The sequence below is a fragment of the Phalacrocorax aristotelis genome, chromosome 2, assembly GCF_949628215.1.
Source record: "Phalacrocorax aristotelis chromosome 2, bGulAri2.1, whole genome shotgun sequence".
Lineage (NCBI taxonomy): Eukaryota > Metazoa > Chordata > Aves > Suliformes > Phalacrocoracidae > Phalacrocorax > Phalacrocorax aristotelis.
The window spans coordinates 124,899,196-124,913,686 of NC_134277.1; positions in this window are offsets into that span (position 1 = coordinate 124,899,196).

A 14,491-nucleotide genomic window follows, 5' to 3' on the forward strand; every position below is an offset into this window, starting at 1 on the left:
GGGCTGGAGCAGAGAGACTGGGATTTAATTTACTAAGGGCAAATTCCTCTTTATGTCTCCTATTCACCTTTCTTTTTCTTGCAAGAAATGGCAGTGAGAAACAAGAAGCATGCCAAAAAAGAAACCATCCATTTAGAAAAACACCAGCTATTTGCAGAGTTGAAGTATCAAAAGCCAAACTCCGCTTATTTAGCACCATGTGGGCCTGTGGAACTGTTCCTAAACAGTGTTAGGGGAACAGTGTAAAAAAACCCAACCCCCTAGATTCTGTCCACTTACCAGAACAGATGTACTTGAGAGGGATGGTAGTTATGCTCTCTTGGTTGACACATTAGGGATTACACTGGGTATTTCAAGAATGAGATCTAGAGTTTGAACTAAAGATGAAAGGCTTATATATCATATACTGCAACAAAAGCATACCCCTGGCTCTGCACACATCAACGTAACTACAATTCCTGCTTCTTGCAAAGTGCCCAGGTAGCTCCTTTCCCAGTGTGATGAACTGGGCTTGTTGGATGACCTGACAAGAAACAAACCCGGCACATTGGATCACAGAGCAGAAGAGAAGGAAATGTAAATAGGTAAAATCCAGGGTTTTTCCTAAGTAGGTGTGGGGCAGATTTTGACTCGTCTGCTGTTAGTATAAGTGCACTTTCCAGTTTAGGACCTGTCCAAATATTCTGAAGAGTAGTTTAATTTTTTAAGGACTTTACCACAATGACTTATTTCTTTCATAGGCAGATTTGTGTGTGTCAAAACACTCAGAAACAAGGGTGGGAGGAAGAAGGTTCAAACTTGCTCGTGGGCAACACAGACATGTCTTACAGAAAGGTTTGCTTCTGTAATTTCCTTTCTTAAATTTCTGTTCATGTTTTCATAACAGTGTATGAATTTACATGTGGAATATATTTTAAAAGGGAAAAAAAAAAGAAGGCAGAGTATTTTTATGGCTACAATGTCTGGCTGAAGGCACTGTAATGCTTGTCTCACAGAGCTGACCTTGTTAGCCATATTAACCCTGTTCTGCTACAAGATCATGTATATTTTTTTGCCTATTAATGGTCACATGCTAGGTTCTGGTTTATGTTTTGTCAATAAACACTTTGTGGGCAAACTGTAGTCGTTCAGAAACTGCTTCAGAGGGAGCTTAGCTCTTTGGGTGGTGACAAGCATCCCAGTAGATGGGGAGAGTGGTCTCATCCACCAGGAGCATGAGTCAGGAGACCTGAACCACGAGAAAGATGGGGGTAAGATTTCAGGAGATTTCAGCAGAGCTAGGTAAATACCAGTGCTCCGCGGATAACACCTTCTGGTGAGTTGCTCACAGATACCGGTACATGACTGAAAGTGAATGAGTTAATGTATTTAAAGGAGTCACCATCCCTTAGCAGGAAGTTATTATCCTTCAGCTGAGGAACAGTAGCTCTGTGTGTTCTGCTCTATTGTGGTGTTAAGGACAATGGGTTAGTTTAAATCATCTTAAAGCATGCTATTTTGATAACTTGCTTCTGTAGGAGCAAGCTCAGATTTTGCATCAGTTTTTCAAGGAAATATAAATTATTATAAAGTTTTACTGGGCCTTTTTTGAGAGGAGATGTCCAAGCGATTCTCACAGGCACTTTGGCTGGATGGTCTTGGTTAGAGGACTAAGCCCCAGATTTGAGGCTTTCAAATGCAGGATGTTTTGAATTAACCTCATAGGCCTAGCTAGACAGATTTTTTTCTTTTAATGGGACTTTGTATTCTTGCATGACTCTAATATAGTTGAAGTGATTTCATGAGGACTTAGCAAAATGTAAGTGAAGTTCATTTTTGAATAGAATGAAAAAACTACTGTGAAAAGGTCAATGCTTTCTAGTGAGAAGCATTTGAAAACAGGGATTTAGGATAGAAAGGTTTTCAGAATTATCATTAACTGTAGCCATCAGTGTAACTGTTTGTAGTACGAATGAGCCATTTATTTTTCCACAGTCTGAGTTTTTGTAGTTTTAAAAGGAGGGGTTTTTTTCTTTCTCTCTCATTAATTAATTAATTTGCCTGTGGCAAATCATATCCCAACTCTCTTGCTCATCCATTGACCTATACAATGACCTAGTGTTTGGATTTTCTATCTCCTAATAATGAATTGAATGACATTCTAATAAGCGTATATCCCAGGAAGCCTAACTACATGATCAAAGTCTTTTCCAAGACTGCCCTAGTGAATCTATCATCTGTAGGTGTGAAGGGAAGCGAAACAATGTCCTTATAGTGCAAAAAAAGGCCATGAGACCTTTGGATGAATCATATCCATTCATCCATCTAATGAGTATACTTTTGTTTGTGTTGTCCACAGAGAAAGAGAGATTATAAACATCTCACAGACTGCAGCAGGTGAAGGTTAGAAATCTGTTCTCTGTGGCCTCTGCTGAGAACTAGAGTATCAGTTTTATTTGAAAATAAAGAAAAGGCACTTTTCTGGGTAGAAATGAGATCGTGTTTGCACACATAGATTTCTCTTCAGGATCTCTGCTTCTGATTTTGTGAGCTGGAATAAGACAGCATATTGAATAAACCAGTGCATAACTTTTGCAAAACATTAAGGCCAATTCTGTCATATGAGGTGGAGTTTTAGAATTTGATCTTCTCATTTTAAAATTAAGAGCCTGTTGAGAAAGACTTGTAGAAATCAACTTTTGGGGAGACCCACCTGTGTGACAGGTCAGGCATAAGTTTATTGGTCTTTAACAGATGACAGGGTGAGTCATACAACTCAGATAAAATGGAGAGGAGATGACTGAACGACACTGTTCTTTTACTTTCCAGTAAATCAACTACAAGCTGTACTGTGTCTGTCTCAGTTACCGCCATGCCTGGAAGGTTCTACATTGCTGCCTTCTCCCTGTTCTTGGTGTGACTTTGAGCTTTGACCAAAAGGGATGTGCTGACCTTTGGAAAGAGCCTTTCTCCCATCCTGGTTTCAGCCTCCCTTCGTTGCTGAGATGAGGGAGGGCCGAGGGTCGTAGTAGTTCTCTCCAGTCTGCAGCTGGAGGAGCAGCACGTTTCCAGTATCAGTCCCATACAAGTATTGTTATTTTTCCTGTCATGTTTGTTGGGGTACAGCTTTTCGTTTATTTTTCTTGCAGAAAGGCAGGAAAGCCAATCTGGAAAAAATACCGCTCACATGTCATCAGTAATTACTTGGCCGTTGTGCCAGGCATTGGCTTGCTGACAGCTTCAAGGCGGAGAGTGGGTGAGACCCAGCTGCAGCCAACAAGAAGAAAGAGGGACAGAGATCTTAATCTGACTTGGGCTTCACTCACCCTCCCTTCTTTTCCCCTCCATCTTTCTCCTCCTTGGGGAGCCACAGCTATTACTTCACACAATGAGCTCTCCCCATTCTTTGCAGGACTGCCAGTCCCTGGCCTGTGCAACTTTCTGTCCACTTTCTTCCACTCGTTAAGTGTAATTTCTAAGGAAACAACTTACCCTTAGGAGGGAAATGCCTCTGGGAATAGAGGCCTTGCCCCACCTCCAGGAAAAAAGATAAGTAGTTTAATCTATAGAGCGTGTGACAGCAACAACAAGGCTCATAATTCTGCAGATGGTTTTCAACATCTGTTTTTAAATTTGAGCAGTTTCTGAAATGAAATCTATAATTTACTTGATATCTTAAAAACCATTTAGGTCATCGCCTGGAAGGGATGAATAGTGTACATACAAGAGCTCAATATGCCAACCTCGAGTAAGATATTATTGGATATAGAAACTAAGAATGCCTAATATTGCTCAGATGGGAGATCTGGGGGGCAGGAGGAGTAACGTCATATCTGGGCAGTCAGCGGACAGGACTCTTCTCTCCCTGACAGCATTGGAGAAATGCCCGAACCAAGGCTTGTGATAGGATTACAGGATGTATGAAGAGAGGATCACTGTCGGTACAGGACAGGCCTGCGAAGCGACCATGTGCTACTGGCTCAAGTAACTGGTGGCTCTCGACATAGCCAGGCTGTGAGATTTCTGAGATTTTCAATAACCTTTTTTTTTATTGTCCCCTTCATACGGAATTAAGCCAGGATCCCAGTGTCTTTAGCTGTGGTGTTGTTTGACTGCCACATTCTTCTTTGCTGTGGCTCTTAAATTGTTACACTGTGGTGCTGAATGCTGCTTACACAAAGTGAAAACGTTAGGTGCTGGGGTAGTCCTGCATGTGGTAGAAACTAACGTCATACCCATGGTCTCAGAAATCTGATGGGGAGTAAAACCAACACAGTCAGCGCGTATAACCAGTGAGTACTGTCTGTAAGGCTGCAAATTCATACTCTTTCCCTTCTCCTCATCTTATCATCCAGCAAATCTAATCCAGAAAGCTGTACACTACACCAAGAGAAGCAGCACCCCACTCACAACTGCCCCTTACAAGTGCAGGCTAAGACCTGAGCCTGGAAGAAATTTTTATTCATCTTTCCCCTCCTTGCCTTGGTTGGCACAGCTGTGAGAAGCTGCACTGATATACTGCTGAATGGCTGTTCCCATACTCTTCCTCCTCTTCACTCAAATACTTCGTTCCCACAGAGTTCTGCATAGCAGAAATCTTCCCCCACTACCCCAAACCAATGACAAAATCCCTACTGGCTATTACAGAGCATGCTCTCAGAGCAGAAGGTACCAAAAAGTTTCCCAAGAGCTTGATTTTAACCTGCAGTTTGTACCTTCACTTCTTCAGTCAGCTGGATGACATCTTGCTGATTGGACTCCTCCTGCAAATTAAGAGGCTATGTTCAAACCCTCTCCTCTGAAATCTGTTCCTGCATTGACATTTTTCTCATCATACACAGAGATTCATTTGAAAGTCATGGTTTATTGATGGGATGTTTGTTGATGTTGTTGTTGTTTTCAATTTTAAAAATAATAATTTCTGTTCTGAGGAAAAGATATAAATAATTCAGGCTAATTTATAAGGAGATATGAGAACACCTGACAGTACCAATTCATTGGGACAGAACTGAGAGCATGTTTCTTTGTGGTGTGAGCTGAAAACCCAGCTCAGACTGAGAAACCTTTTTCTCCCTGGCTACACCACCTCCAAACTGTCTAGCACTTGCCAACATGGATTTAGATTGGATTAATCAGCTATGTCTTGGTTCAGCAAAGAGGAGATCTGGAGAACCAGCATGGTTAACCTGTGAATTAAGTCTGTGTAGACATAATCAATAAAGCTAAGAGTTAGGTACTTCGCTATTGATTGGCAGTGCTTTGGTTTAAGAATCTGATATTAACCAGTGATAAAACATGCTTTACTGTTTGTCTGGGTTTTTAAAATGTACTTTTTGAAGGAAACTGATCAAATACTTTTTGTGGGTGACCAGACCTTCATGTGCTGTGCACAGCATAGGAAAAATCACAAGGCTGAGTGAATATTAACATGGGAAAAAACCTTTTAGGCTTGCAGGAAGGGAGGCGCAAATTTGCAACTGGTACTTAGCAACAGGGGGGACCCAGTAAATCTCTGTTAGCTTTTAGGCAAATGATATAGCTGATAATGTAGTTCTGTTGTTATCAAACTGCTGTCAGTATCATGTCAGTACCTATCTGTCTCAGTATTTATAACCTGCTAACAACAGGGAAGTGATGTGGTCTAATGACCTGAGGACAGGACTAGGAGCCAAGAGGAAGTGGAGAAAGGAAGCTGCACAGAAGAACAACTTCTCTGAACAGGATGTCTGGTCCTGCTGCAGCCCAAATTTTGTCGTATTTTCCTTTGGATTTCAGTACATCTCGGAGGGTCGTTCTCCTGATTCATTAGGCATGTTTACAAACTAGAAAATTACACGCCTGACCATGGTATTAATTGGTCAAAACTGCACTTTGGCCGATCACTTCATTGTGGTCACCTGGCATAATGCTAACTGTAGTTGCCTCCCTTGGCAGAGCACTCAGTCAAGTCAACAAAGTTCTTTCATTGCAGCTCTCATTGCAGGTCCTATTTTGGCAAGACTGCTTTCCAATGTGAACAATGAAAACTTTCTGGTCCACCTCAGATTATCTTGAGAGATTCACTGGGACCTCTGAAAGTGAAAACTTGGATGTTTTCCTCTTGTCTGTCATTTTCCTGAAAGTCTTTGAGAAGTGTGGGTTCTGGGGAGAGGGGACTTAGCTGTATCTGATTAGTAAAACCAATTTCCATCGACACCCCCTGTTTCTCTAAAGGTTTTGTTCAAATAAGCAGAGAGTCAAAGCCATCTCCTTTATATACTTTAGAAAAAGCTGTATAGCTAGAGCAAGCTCTAGGTAAAGACAAGGCAGGCAACTGCTAAGGCAGAAGAGTGACCATATATGCAATGTTTTCTTTGCTTGTCTGGGACCTGTAGAAGACCAAACTGGAAGCAGTTGCTGCTCCTCTACCCAAGAGAAGGTTTTACATCCCCAGGGCAGTGGCAGCAAAGAAGGCCCCTTGCAAAAGCAGAATGGCTAGCTGACATCTACATGTTTGAGATGTGATCTTACCCCCTTTCCTGCTTCCTATAGCAGGAATGGATGTGACTTTGCCTTCTATTTCAGAGCAGGAAAATTCAATGATTCTGAGAAATATGGAGCTGGCTCTGTATACCTATGCCTAGTGTGAGAAATATTACTTTTTACTGCTGTTTGCTGATGGCGGCACTTACAAACATGCTACGTGAGTCACAGAATGTATGGAAGATGATCCCAGCCCCGCTGAATGCATGCATTGCTCATAAATTATGAACCTGGAAGGCAAAGCTGGAGAAAATCGAGTCCCTACTGAGGATTATTATATCCACTCACAGCAGCAGGATCTGGGCCCACTGGCTTTAATTAGGTATTGCTACTGTACAGTAGTACAAATGACAGAAGAAACAGCCTCAGGAGAAAGAGTCAAGCAGTGGGGATGAGGGTGTGGCATGGGAATAGGATTAGATTTGGCCATCCTAGTGTCTGGGCTGTTTGATGAGTATCTGTCCTCAGTATACACAGAACTTTAATGAAGCAACGTTGTAAAAAAGTTCCTTTGGCCAGGGTTTGTGTCAGGTAAGGGTGAAACTGGACAAATACATTGTGGAAGGTCATTCCTATCTGCTAGAAAGAGCAGCATGGAAGAAGGTGCGGATATGTTTGTGAGATAAGAATGAGAAAGGAGTATTATGTGAAGGACGATTGATGTCACAATGAAAACATTTGCAGTGATGTTGTTAACAGATGTAGGAAAATGTGAATAATTTTTTTTATTGTTCTTTGATTTAAATTCCTGTTGTTTTCTTTACAGAGCCAATAATTTCTTAGCCTTCCTTGTCCTTATACTACGTGGGATTGTCACAGAAGAGATGCTTTGTGCTACATCTCTCTTTTATGCTGCAATACCTATGTTTGTTACATGCTGGAATGTGTTTCTGGCAACTTGCCAGGCATGGATAGAGGGAGGCAAAGAAACCCTTTTTGGAGGGATGAGGGTTAGGACAAGGACCACAGCTGATAAACATGGGTATGGAACATTCTTTGTTACAAGTTTTTGAGAGTTTGTAAACAAAATGGGGTTCCTAATTAAAGCAACCACTAAACCGTTTAACTTGCATAACTAGAACTGACTCAGTAGATTAGCCTAGGTCTCACTGACCCTGGCAGAGTGACAAGGCCTGTATTTTGTGTGGGTGAAATGTTCAATAATTTCTCCAGAGCATTATGTGCAAATAGGCTTTTCTTTATCACCAGGCATGCATGTCTTCTCCTTCCACCTTCCTGCTTATTTTATCAGTCAGCAGATCTTAGCTAGACAATGTGAGAAATCATTACTTTCTGTTTATCTTGTTCTTATATGTCAAAAAAAGGATCAGACATTTATATAAAAAGTACGACCATGTTTCTCTACATGGAATGCAAGCCTTGCCATATACTACCTCTAATTTAGGGGTTTAAGCGGAAACTCTCGCTGGTGTATACACTGTGAGCAACTGGGCTTTCTTTCACTATTATTTAAAGCATTTGGTACTCACTCCCTTTCAGAGGCAGGATTCTGGGTGAATCCATGCCCACATCCTTTGTGGCATGTTTGAAAGACATTTCGGCCCCTAGTAGTCTGAATTAAATACCAGTAACTTTAAAACCTAGAAAGGGCAAGCAAAAAGTGACAAGGAATAACCACCATGTTGCTGCTGATCTTGGCATCCCACCTTCATGTTCTGTCTTTTCTGGACTTTAGTAATAGTATTTAGATTGGATATTAGGAAAAAGATCTTCACTGAAAGAGTGGTCAGGCATTGGAACAGGCTGCCCAGAGAAGTGGTAGAATCACCATCACTGGAAGTATTTAAAAGACAGGTAGACGCGGCATTTGAGGTCATGGTTTAGGAAGCATGGGGGTGTTGGGTTGATGATTGGACTTGATGATCCTAGAGGTCTTTTCCAACCTTAATAATTCTGTAATCCTCTGTGGAGCTTACATAGCATTTCTGTGCAAGCACCTCAAAAGCACTTTGCAAGCACCACATAGGCATCTTTAGAACACTGAGAATTTCTATGTACTTTATTCATTGATGATGACCCAGAGACCCTATGGAAGTTCTCCAAAGCCTGAATGTTCCATTTAAGGTCTTAATTCCCTTAGCCCTGTAACTGTGCTGGTATGAATAGGGAAAGGATGAATGAAAGGTCAGAAAGAAAAGGAGAGGACAGAAATATAAGGGCAAGTTTTTACTTACTTCACTAACAAGTGAAGATAAAAGATGGAAGACAAGGAGAGAGACATCAGTTAAGGGAAGTGATGGACTACTTGGAATAAGAAAAAATTAATGATATTTTGGTTTGTTCATTCATTGTGGTTTTATCTGTTATCTTTCTAATGTGAATTCCCAGGTTCTCTCTGTTTCACAGAAGAAGTGAATGCCAGGTACTTCGGGTAGACATGTGCTAAACTTCAAGCCTGTGAGATTGGTCTCACTGAAATCAGCAGAGTTCCTTGTGGTGTTTAAGATTAAGTATGAGTACATCTTCTTTTGAGAATAGCATAGAAAGGGAAACTGGCTGATGGATATTACACTTTTCCTTTATGTGTAAGACTCATGGTTTAAACTGAAAGGAAGGAAGATTCACTGACTGCAGTATCTCCTATTCAGTCCTCATGACATAACTCAAGAAATGCCCTACAGGATCAGAGCATGGCCTGTGTCCACAGCCTGTCTCCAACGGGACAAGAGGAGATGCTTTTTGGAGGAAGACTTACAAGCCCAGCCACATTCTGTGGTGCTTTCCCCTCACACTTCCCAGCAATCACAGTTGTTGAATGAAGGGTGTTTGGGGGCATGTCCCTCTCTGTTCCCTTCAGAACCTCTTTATGGAGCTGTTTCCTGTGAATTTGTCTAACCCCTTTTCGAACCAGCTGCCACTGCCTGCCTCCACCAACTCCTACGGCAGCAAATTCCCAAAGTTTACTACCTGCTGTGCAGAGAAATATTTTACCTCTTTTAAACCTATTTTCTAACAGTTTCAATAAGTTTTGTCTCATTCTGCTACTGCAAAACTGGTGATTAACAATTTCACCTTCATCACATGCAGTTTACAATCCAGTCTACAATAGTTGCAGGCCTTCAATATATTTGTCAGGTAGCACTGTATTATGGAGTTATAAGGCTGTTATTACACAGCTTATGCTCTCAGCTAGGCTAAACTACAAGATCAACCAGAGGAAAATTTACTGATATTAAGGCTAATGATATTTTGTGTTTTGATCATACACTAAAATTCTATTAGGTCTCAAGAATCAGATTTCTCTACCCTCTCTTCAACTGCAGGCCCCTCAAATGGTCCTGTTTTCTGCAAACAAGACAAAACAAGGAAATGAGCTATCATCCCTGCCTTTCAATGAAGCACGTCTGCTGTCCTCTTGACAGGTAAATCTTGTGAATGTGTTCACCAGGGCTGTGATGTTATTGTTTCACATTCCTCTTGTAACAGCATGTGATCACAAGTGAATCTGAGATACTTCGGAGCAGTACAATAAAGACCCTGTTTGTTTGCTGCTGTACTGTCAGAGAGAATATTTTAGCACCTGATAGCACTGCATAGATTAGGCTTGAGAGGATGTCCATTCCTAACTAAAACAATACTAATCTGCATCTTTCCTATTGATGCTTCTCCTTGCACTCGGTACCTGATTCACTTCTAATCAAGAAGGCATTGTATTGGTGCTGCATGTATAACCAGGAAGGTGAGTGAATTGTGGATTAGCTTTGCTTTCATCTCCTACACTTTTTAGAGGACTAGCAAGGTAAATTAGGGTGAGGATGCATACTAAAGGCTTTGAAGTACTTGTTAGTAAACAGAATTTTAACGTATCAGTCCCTCACCAGAAAATGTTATGCCTTTCATTAATGTATCTCCTGAACTAAATCTATTGCTTTTTATTAGCTAGGTATTTCTTGAGATATGGCAAAAAAGTAATTTATTTCAAAGAAAGAAAAATTATCAATGTTATATGTATGCAGAGACAAATGAGTTCCCTGAAATGTCACCTGGAGAATGTTTTTCAACTGCGAAATGTAACCAGTGCCTTTTGTTTTTTTGAACAAAACTATCATTCTTCTCTACAGTTTATTTCTTAAAAACATAAATATGTCCATAACAGTGGCTGTTCTAGGTCAGACCAAGGTCTGCTTAGCACAGTATCCCATTTCTGGCAGTGGCCAAAAGCAGATGCCTAAGGGGAACTATAAGAACAGGGCGAGCATATATCTTATTTTCCTGAATGCTCTCCCAGCCTTCAAACATCTGAAGCTCTGGGATTTCCTGAGCTAGACGTGGTTTCTATGTAGATAGTAACCCTTTATGAATTCCTCTTCTGGCTTTCTCAGGCTCCCCTTGAACTTGTGTAAGTGGCTTCCATCCAGAAAATCTTTGCAATTTCAACATGTATAAAGAGCTCATTGGCTCAAAAATTTGTCTGCTTTTCTCCCAGTTATATCAGATGGCTTAATAATATAAGCTAATTAAATCTCAGTGCAAATCTCATCTGTCTCATAGCTTTACTGCTGTGATGACAGCATTGCCACTACAAATTAGACTATATACTGAAATGTCTCTCCCAATGGTATTTAAAGCTGTTCATACTATCTATTTAATAGCTGGAAGAACATTCACACTATCCAGTTTTAGGCATCTAATTAAGGTTTCTTACTCACTAGCTAATCTCCTTAGACTTGCTTTATATTCAGGGAGAGAGAATTATGTAAATTAGAAATGTGACACTGTGCTCTGAATTGTCCTCCGGAGCAGCCAGTCTGCTTCTGCGGAAGGACTTTATGGAGAGTAGCTGAAGGACTTCAGGTTGCTTGGTGTGAATACTTCCACACAACAATGACTAAAAATGAACTACGTATTTTCCAACTGTAAAAGGAGACATAATTTTAGATAAGCAGAAGGGTCTAAACAAGAGTACACCAAGATTAATATGATTGTACTTACAAAACATAAAATGAAATTTCTGCAGAACTCGAGATCAAAATTTTGTCTTGATAACTGTTATGTTTAGGGTTATTACATAAAATAACACAGGGGAAAGTAAAAAAAAACATATAAAGACTCATATATTTTCACTGTCTTCCCTACAGTATTCACAGATTAAGGAGGCAAAAGGAAAAGTTTATAGAGGGAATATTTTTTATTAAGACAACTAAAGAATTTGAAAAAACAGGCAATCTTTCAGACACATAAAACTTCCAAGAGAAATCCCTTATATGCCTAGTACCTAGTTTGTTTCCTGGCTAAGTTAATTGGTCTGTTTATTGGCTTATTTTTAGAAGGCACACTACTTTTCCCTACAGAGTTGCATGTTACTGTTTCCATTTCTCCAGCCCTTTTCCTCTCTCATCTGCCCGTTTTCTAACTACCATGCCATCTCCTTAATGCCTAGCCTTTGTCATGGGCTGGACCCTGAAAAAGGCCCTGAGACTGTTGTAAGGGAAAAAGGAAATCTCCTTCAGCAGAAAGTTTTGAAGTTTAATAGTCCTTCTATGTCCAGAGACAATTTGTGTCTCAGGCTGAGTCTAAGGTAGGTGTCTAAACTGGGGGAGTGAATCTCCTTTTTGCTACAAGGAAACAGAGTAGATAACTATCTGCAGATGACTAAATTTTAATTAGATGAATCCCACCCTTTAAGAGCAGGCACCTGTTCTCAGTGACCCTAGGGGTCTGTAGTAGTCCTATGTTTCTTTGTTCCTTAGTAAAAATTATGAAGGTAAATGCCTATTTAGCCCAAGCAGAATTAGGTATCCAAACGTGAACATTGAAGTTTTATGGCAAATGTTGAAAATTCATCCATTAAGAAAAATAAATAATTTTTCTTTAGATAAAATTGGTTATTTGATAAAGAGAAGTTAGGGGTGCTTAAGAAAATGGTCTAGTACTTTTAGAGCATATTTGAATACAGTTTTACAAGTAGTGGTTGTATCAGAAAGATAAATTAATTCAGTGCTGTTAAAACTGTGTCCTTTAGGGGCAGTCACATACCAACATTGGGTTTTAACAGAAATAATAAGAAATACCCGCATATGTTAGCAAGGCTTTTTGAGAAAACAGCTGTGTGGAATAGATGCCAATGAATCTTGTTCAAAACAGCACGGAGGTTTCTAATTGTTATTTAGATTCTTTTCTTAGTTCATCTTGGATTAACTGATGAAATTAAGTATCTACACAGTGGGGACCAACCTGTCTTCTTAATTTATAAAGACCATAATTTTGAAATTAAAAACCTTGAAAGTTTGGCAATTAGATAATCTTTTAGAAGTTGACATCTGTCCTTCAGAGGTAATATTCATATATCTTTTTAAACATAAGTGGTGCCTGTATAGGTATCTTAAGCAGAATTTGAAACTCTAGGGCTTGAAAAAGCAGCAGAAGTCATGGATATATTACTAAAAATGCTATTCTATTTTCAGTTCATCACGGGGAAGAGTTTCTGGTACCACTTCTTCCTTAGTTGCTTGTCCTCTTTCTCTAAATGCAGTAATGATATGAGTTCAGGGATGCTGAAGGATAATAATCCTGTAGGACAGACCTGCTGGTCTGGGACTCATATTATTAATCCCAAAATTGAAAAGATAGGAACTGTTGATGGTGACAAATACAGTGGATTTAATACCAAACACCAGTCATACTTGCATTCAAACTAATGCGTTCCTCTCAGCTTGGACAATGGAACATTTTTCTCAAAAGACTTAAGTTTCATTAATAACTTTTTGTATATTCTGATAGTCACATTAATTTTTACTAAAAGGAAGCTGTATACTTGTCACTGTTACTATCACTGTCAACACAGGAAGAAGACCTGCTTAAAGGAGGTTAAAGATAAAATTTTGTATAAAGACATTGAACTTGATTGGGCACCTTCTGAGCCTTTTGATGTTAAAATGAAGTACAGAACTCCACACTTCAGGTCATACTTTTTACTGAAGTGTGAATGTCACAATTTTATACTATTTTGGAAGCACAAGTTCTTTATCCTGTTATCCTGTCACTGAATTGCCACCTGAGTCAGGAAAGAAATTATTTCTAGGATGGAAATATAGCTGAAGTTGTTGATAATCAAGATGTTCAGCTGCTTTACTGTGGCTGGCAGCCAAGGACTAAAAGACCTCCACATGAAAAAAAAAAGTTTACAAACTTACATAACTAGAGATATGAAAGAAGAAAGTTTCTAAAGACCTTATAATATGCTAAATTTGACTATTTTTACAGATTATACTGTCCAGAATTTCCTTCCATAGACTGTAAGGTTTTTTGTGGGGTAGAGGCTAGAACTAGTTTCTTTAGGAAATATTCACACAATCTACTTTCAAGCACCTGCTCCGAATGTCCCTCGGAAGGAATCTATTATATAGGGAGCCTAGGGAGGCTGTCATCAACAACCTCATTCAACACTTGAAGTAGGTAACATATACACATATAGGTACCTGTGAATTGGGGCTGGCCTGGAGGTCTTACTATAAAATATATAATAGCAAGAAGCAAGCAGTAATGCTCTGGTACATGCACTGGTACATGTTGGGGGCTGACCTACTGGAAAGCAGCTCTGGTGAGCAGGACGTGGGAATGCTGGCGGACAGCAAGCTGACCCTGAGCCAGCGCTGTGCCCTTGTGGCCCAGAAGGCCAACAGTATCCTGGGATGCATTAAAAGGAGTGTGGCCAGCAGGTCGAGGGAGGTTATCCTCCCCCTCTACTCTGCCCTGGTGAGGCCACATTCGGAGTACTGTGTCCAGTTCTGGGCCCTCCAGTTTAAGACAGACAGGGAACTGCTTGAGCAAGTCCAGCAGAGAGCTACCAAGATGATTAGGGGACTGGAGCATCTCCCTTATGAGAAAGGGCTGAGAGACCTGGGTTTGTTCAGCCTGGAGAAGACTGAGGGGGATCTTATCAATGCTTATAAATATCTAAAGGCTGGGTGTCAAGAGGATGGGGCCAGACTCTTTCAAGTGGTGCCCAACGACAGTTCAAGGGGCCATG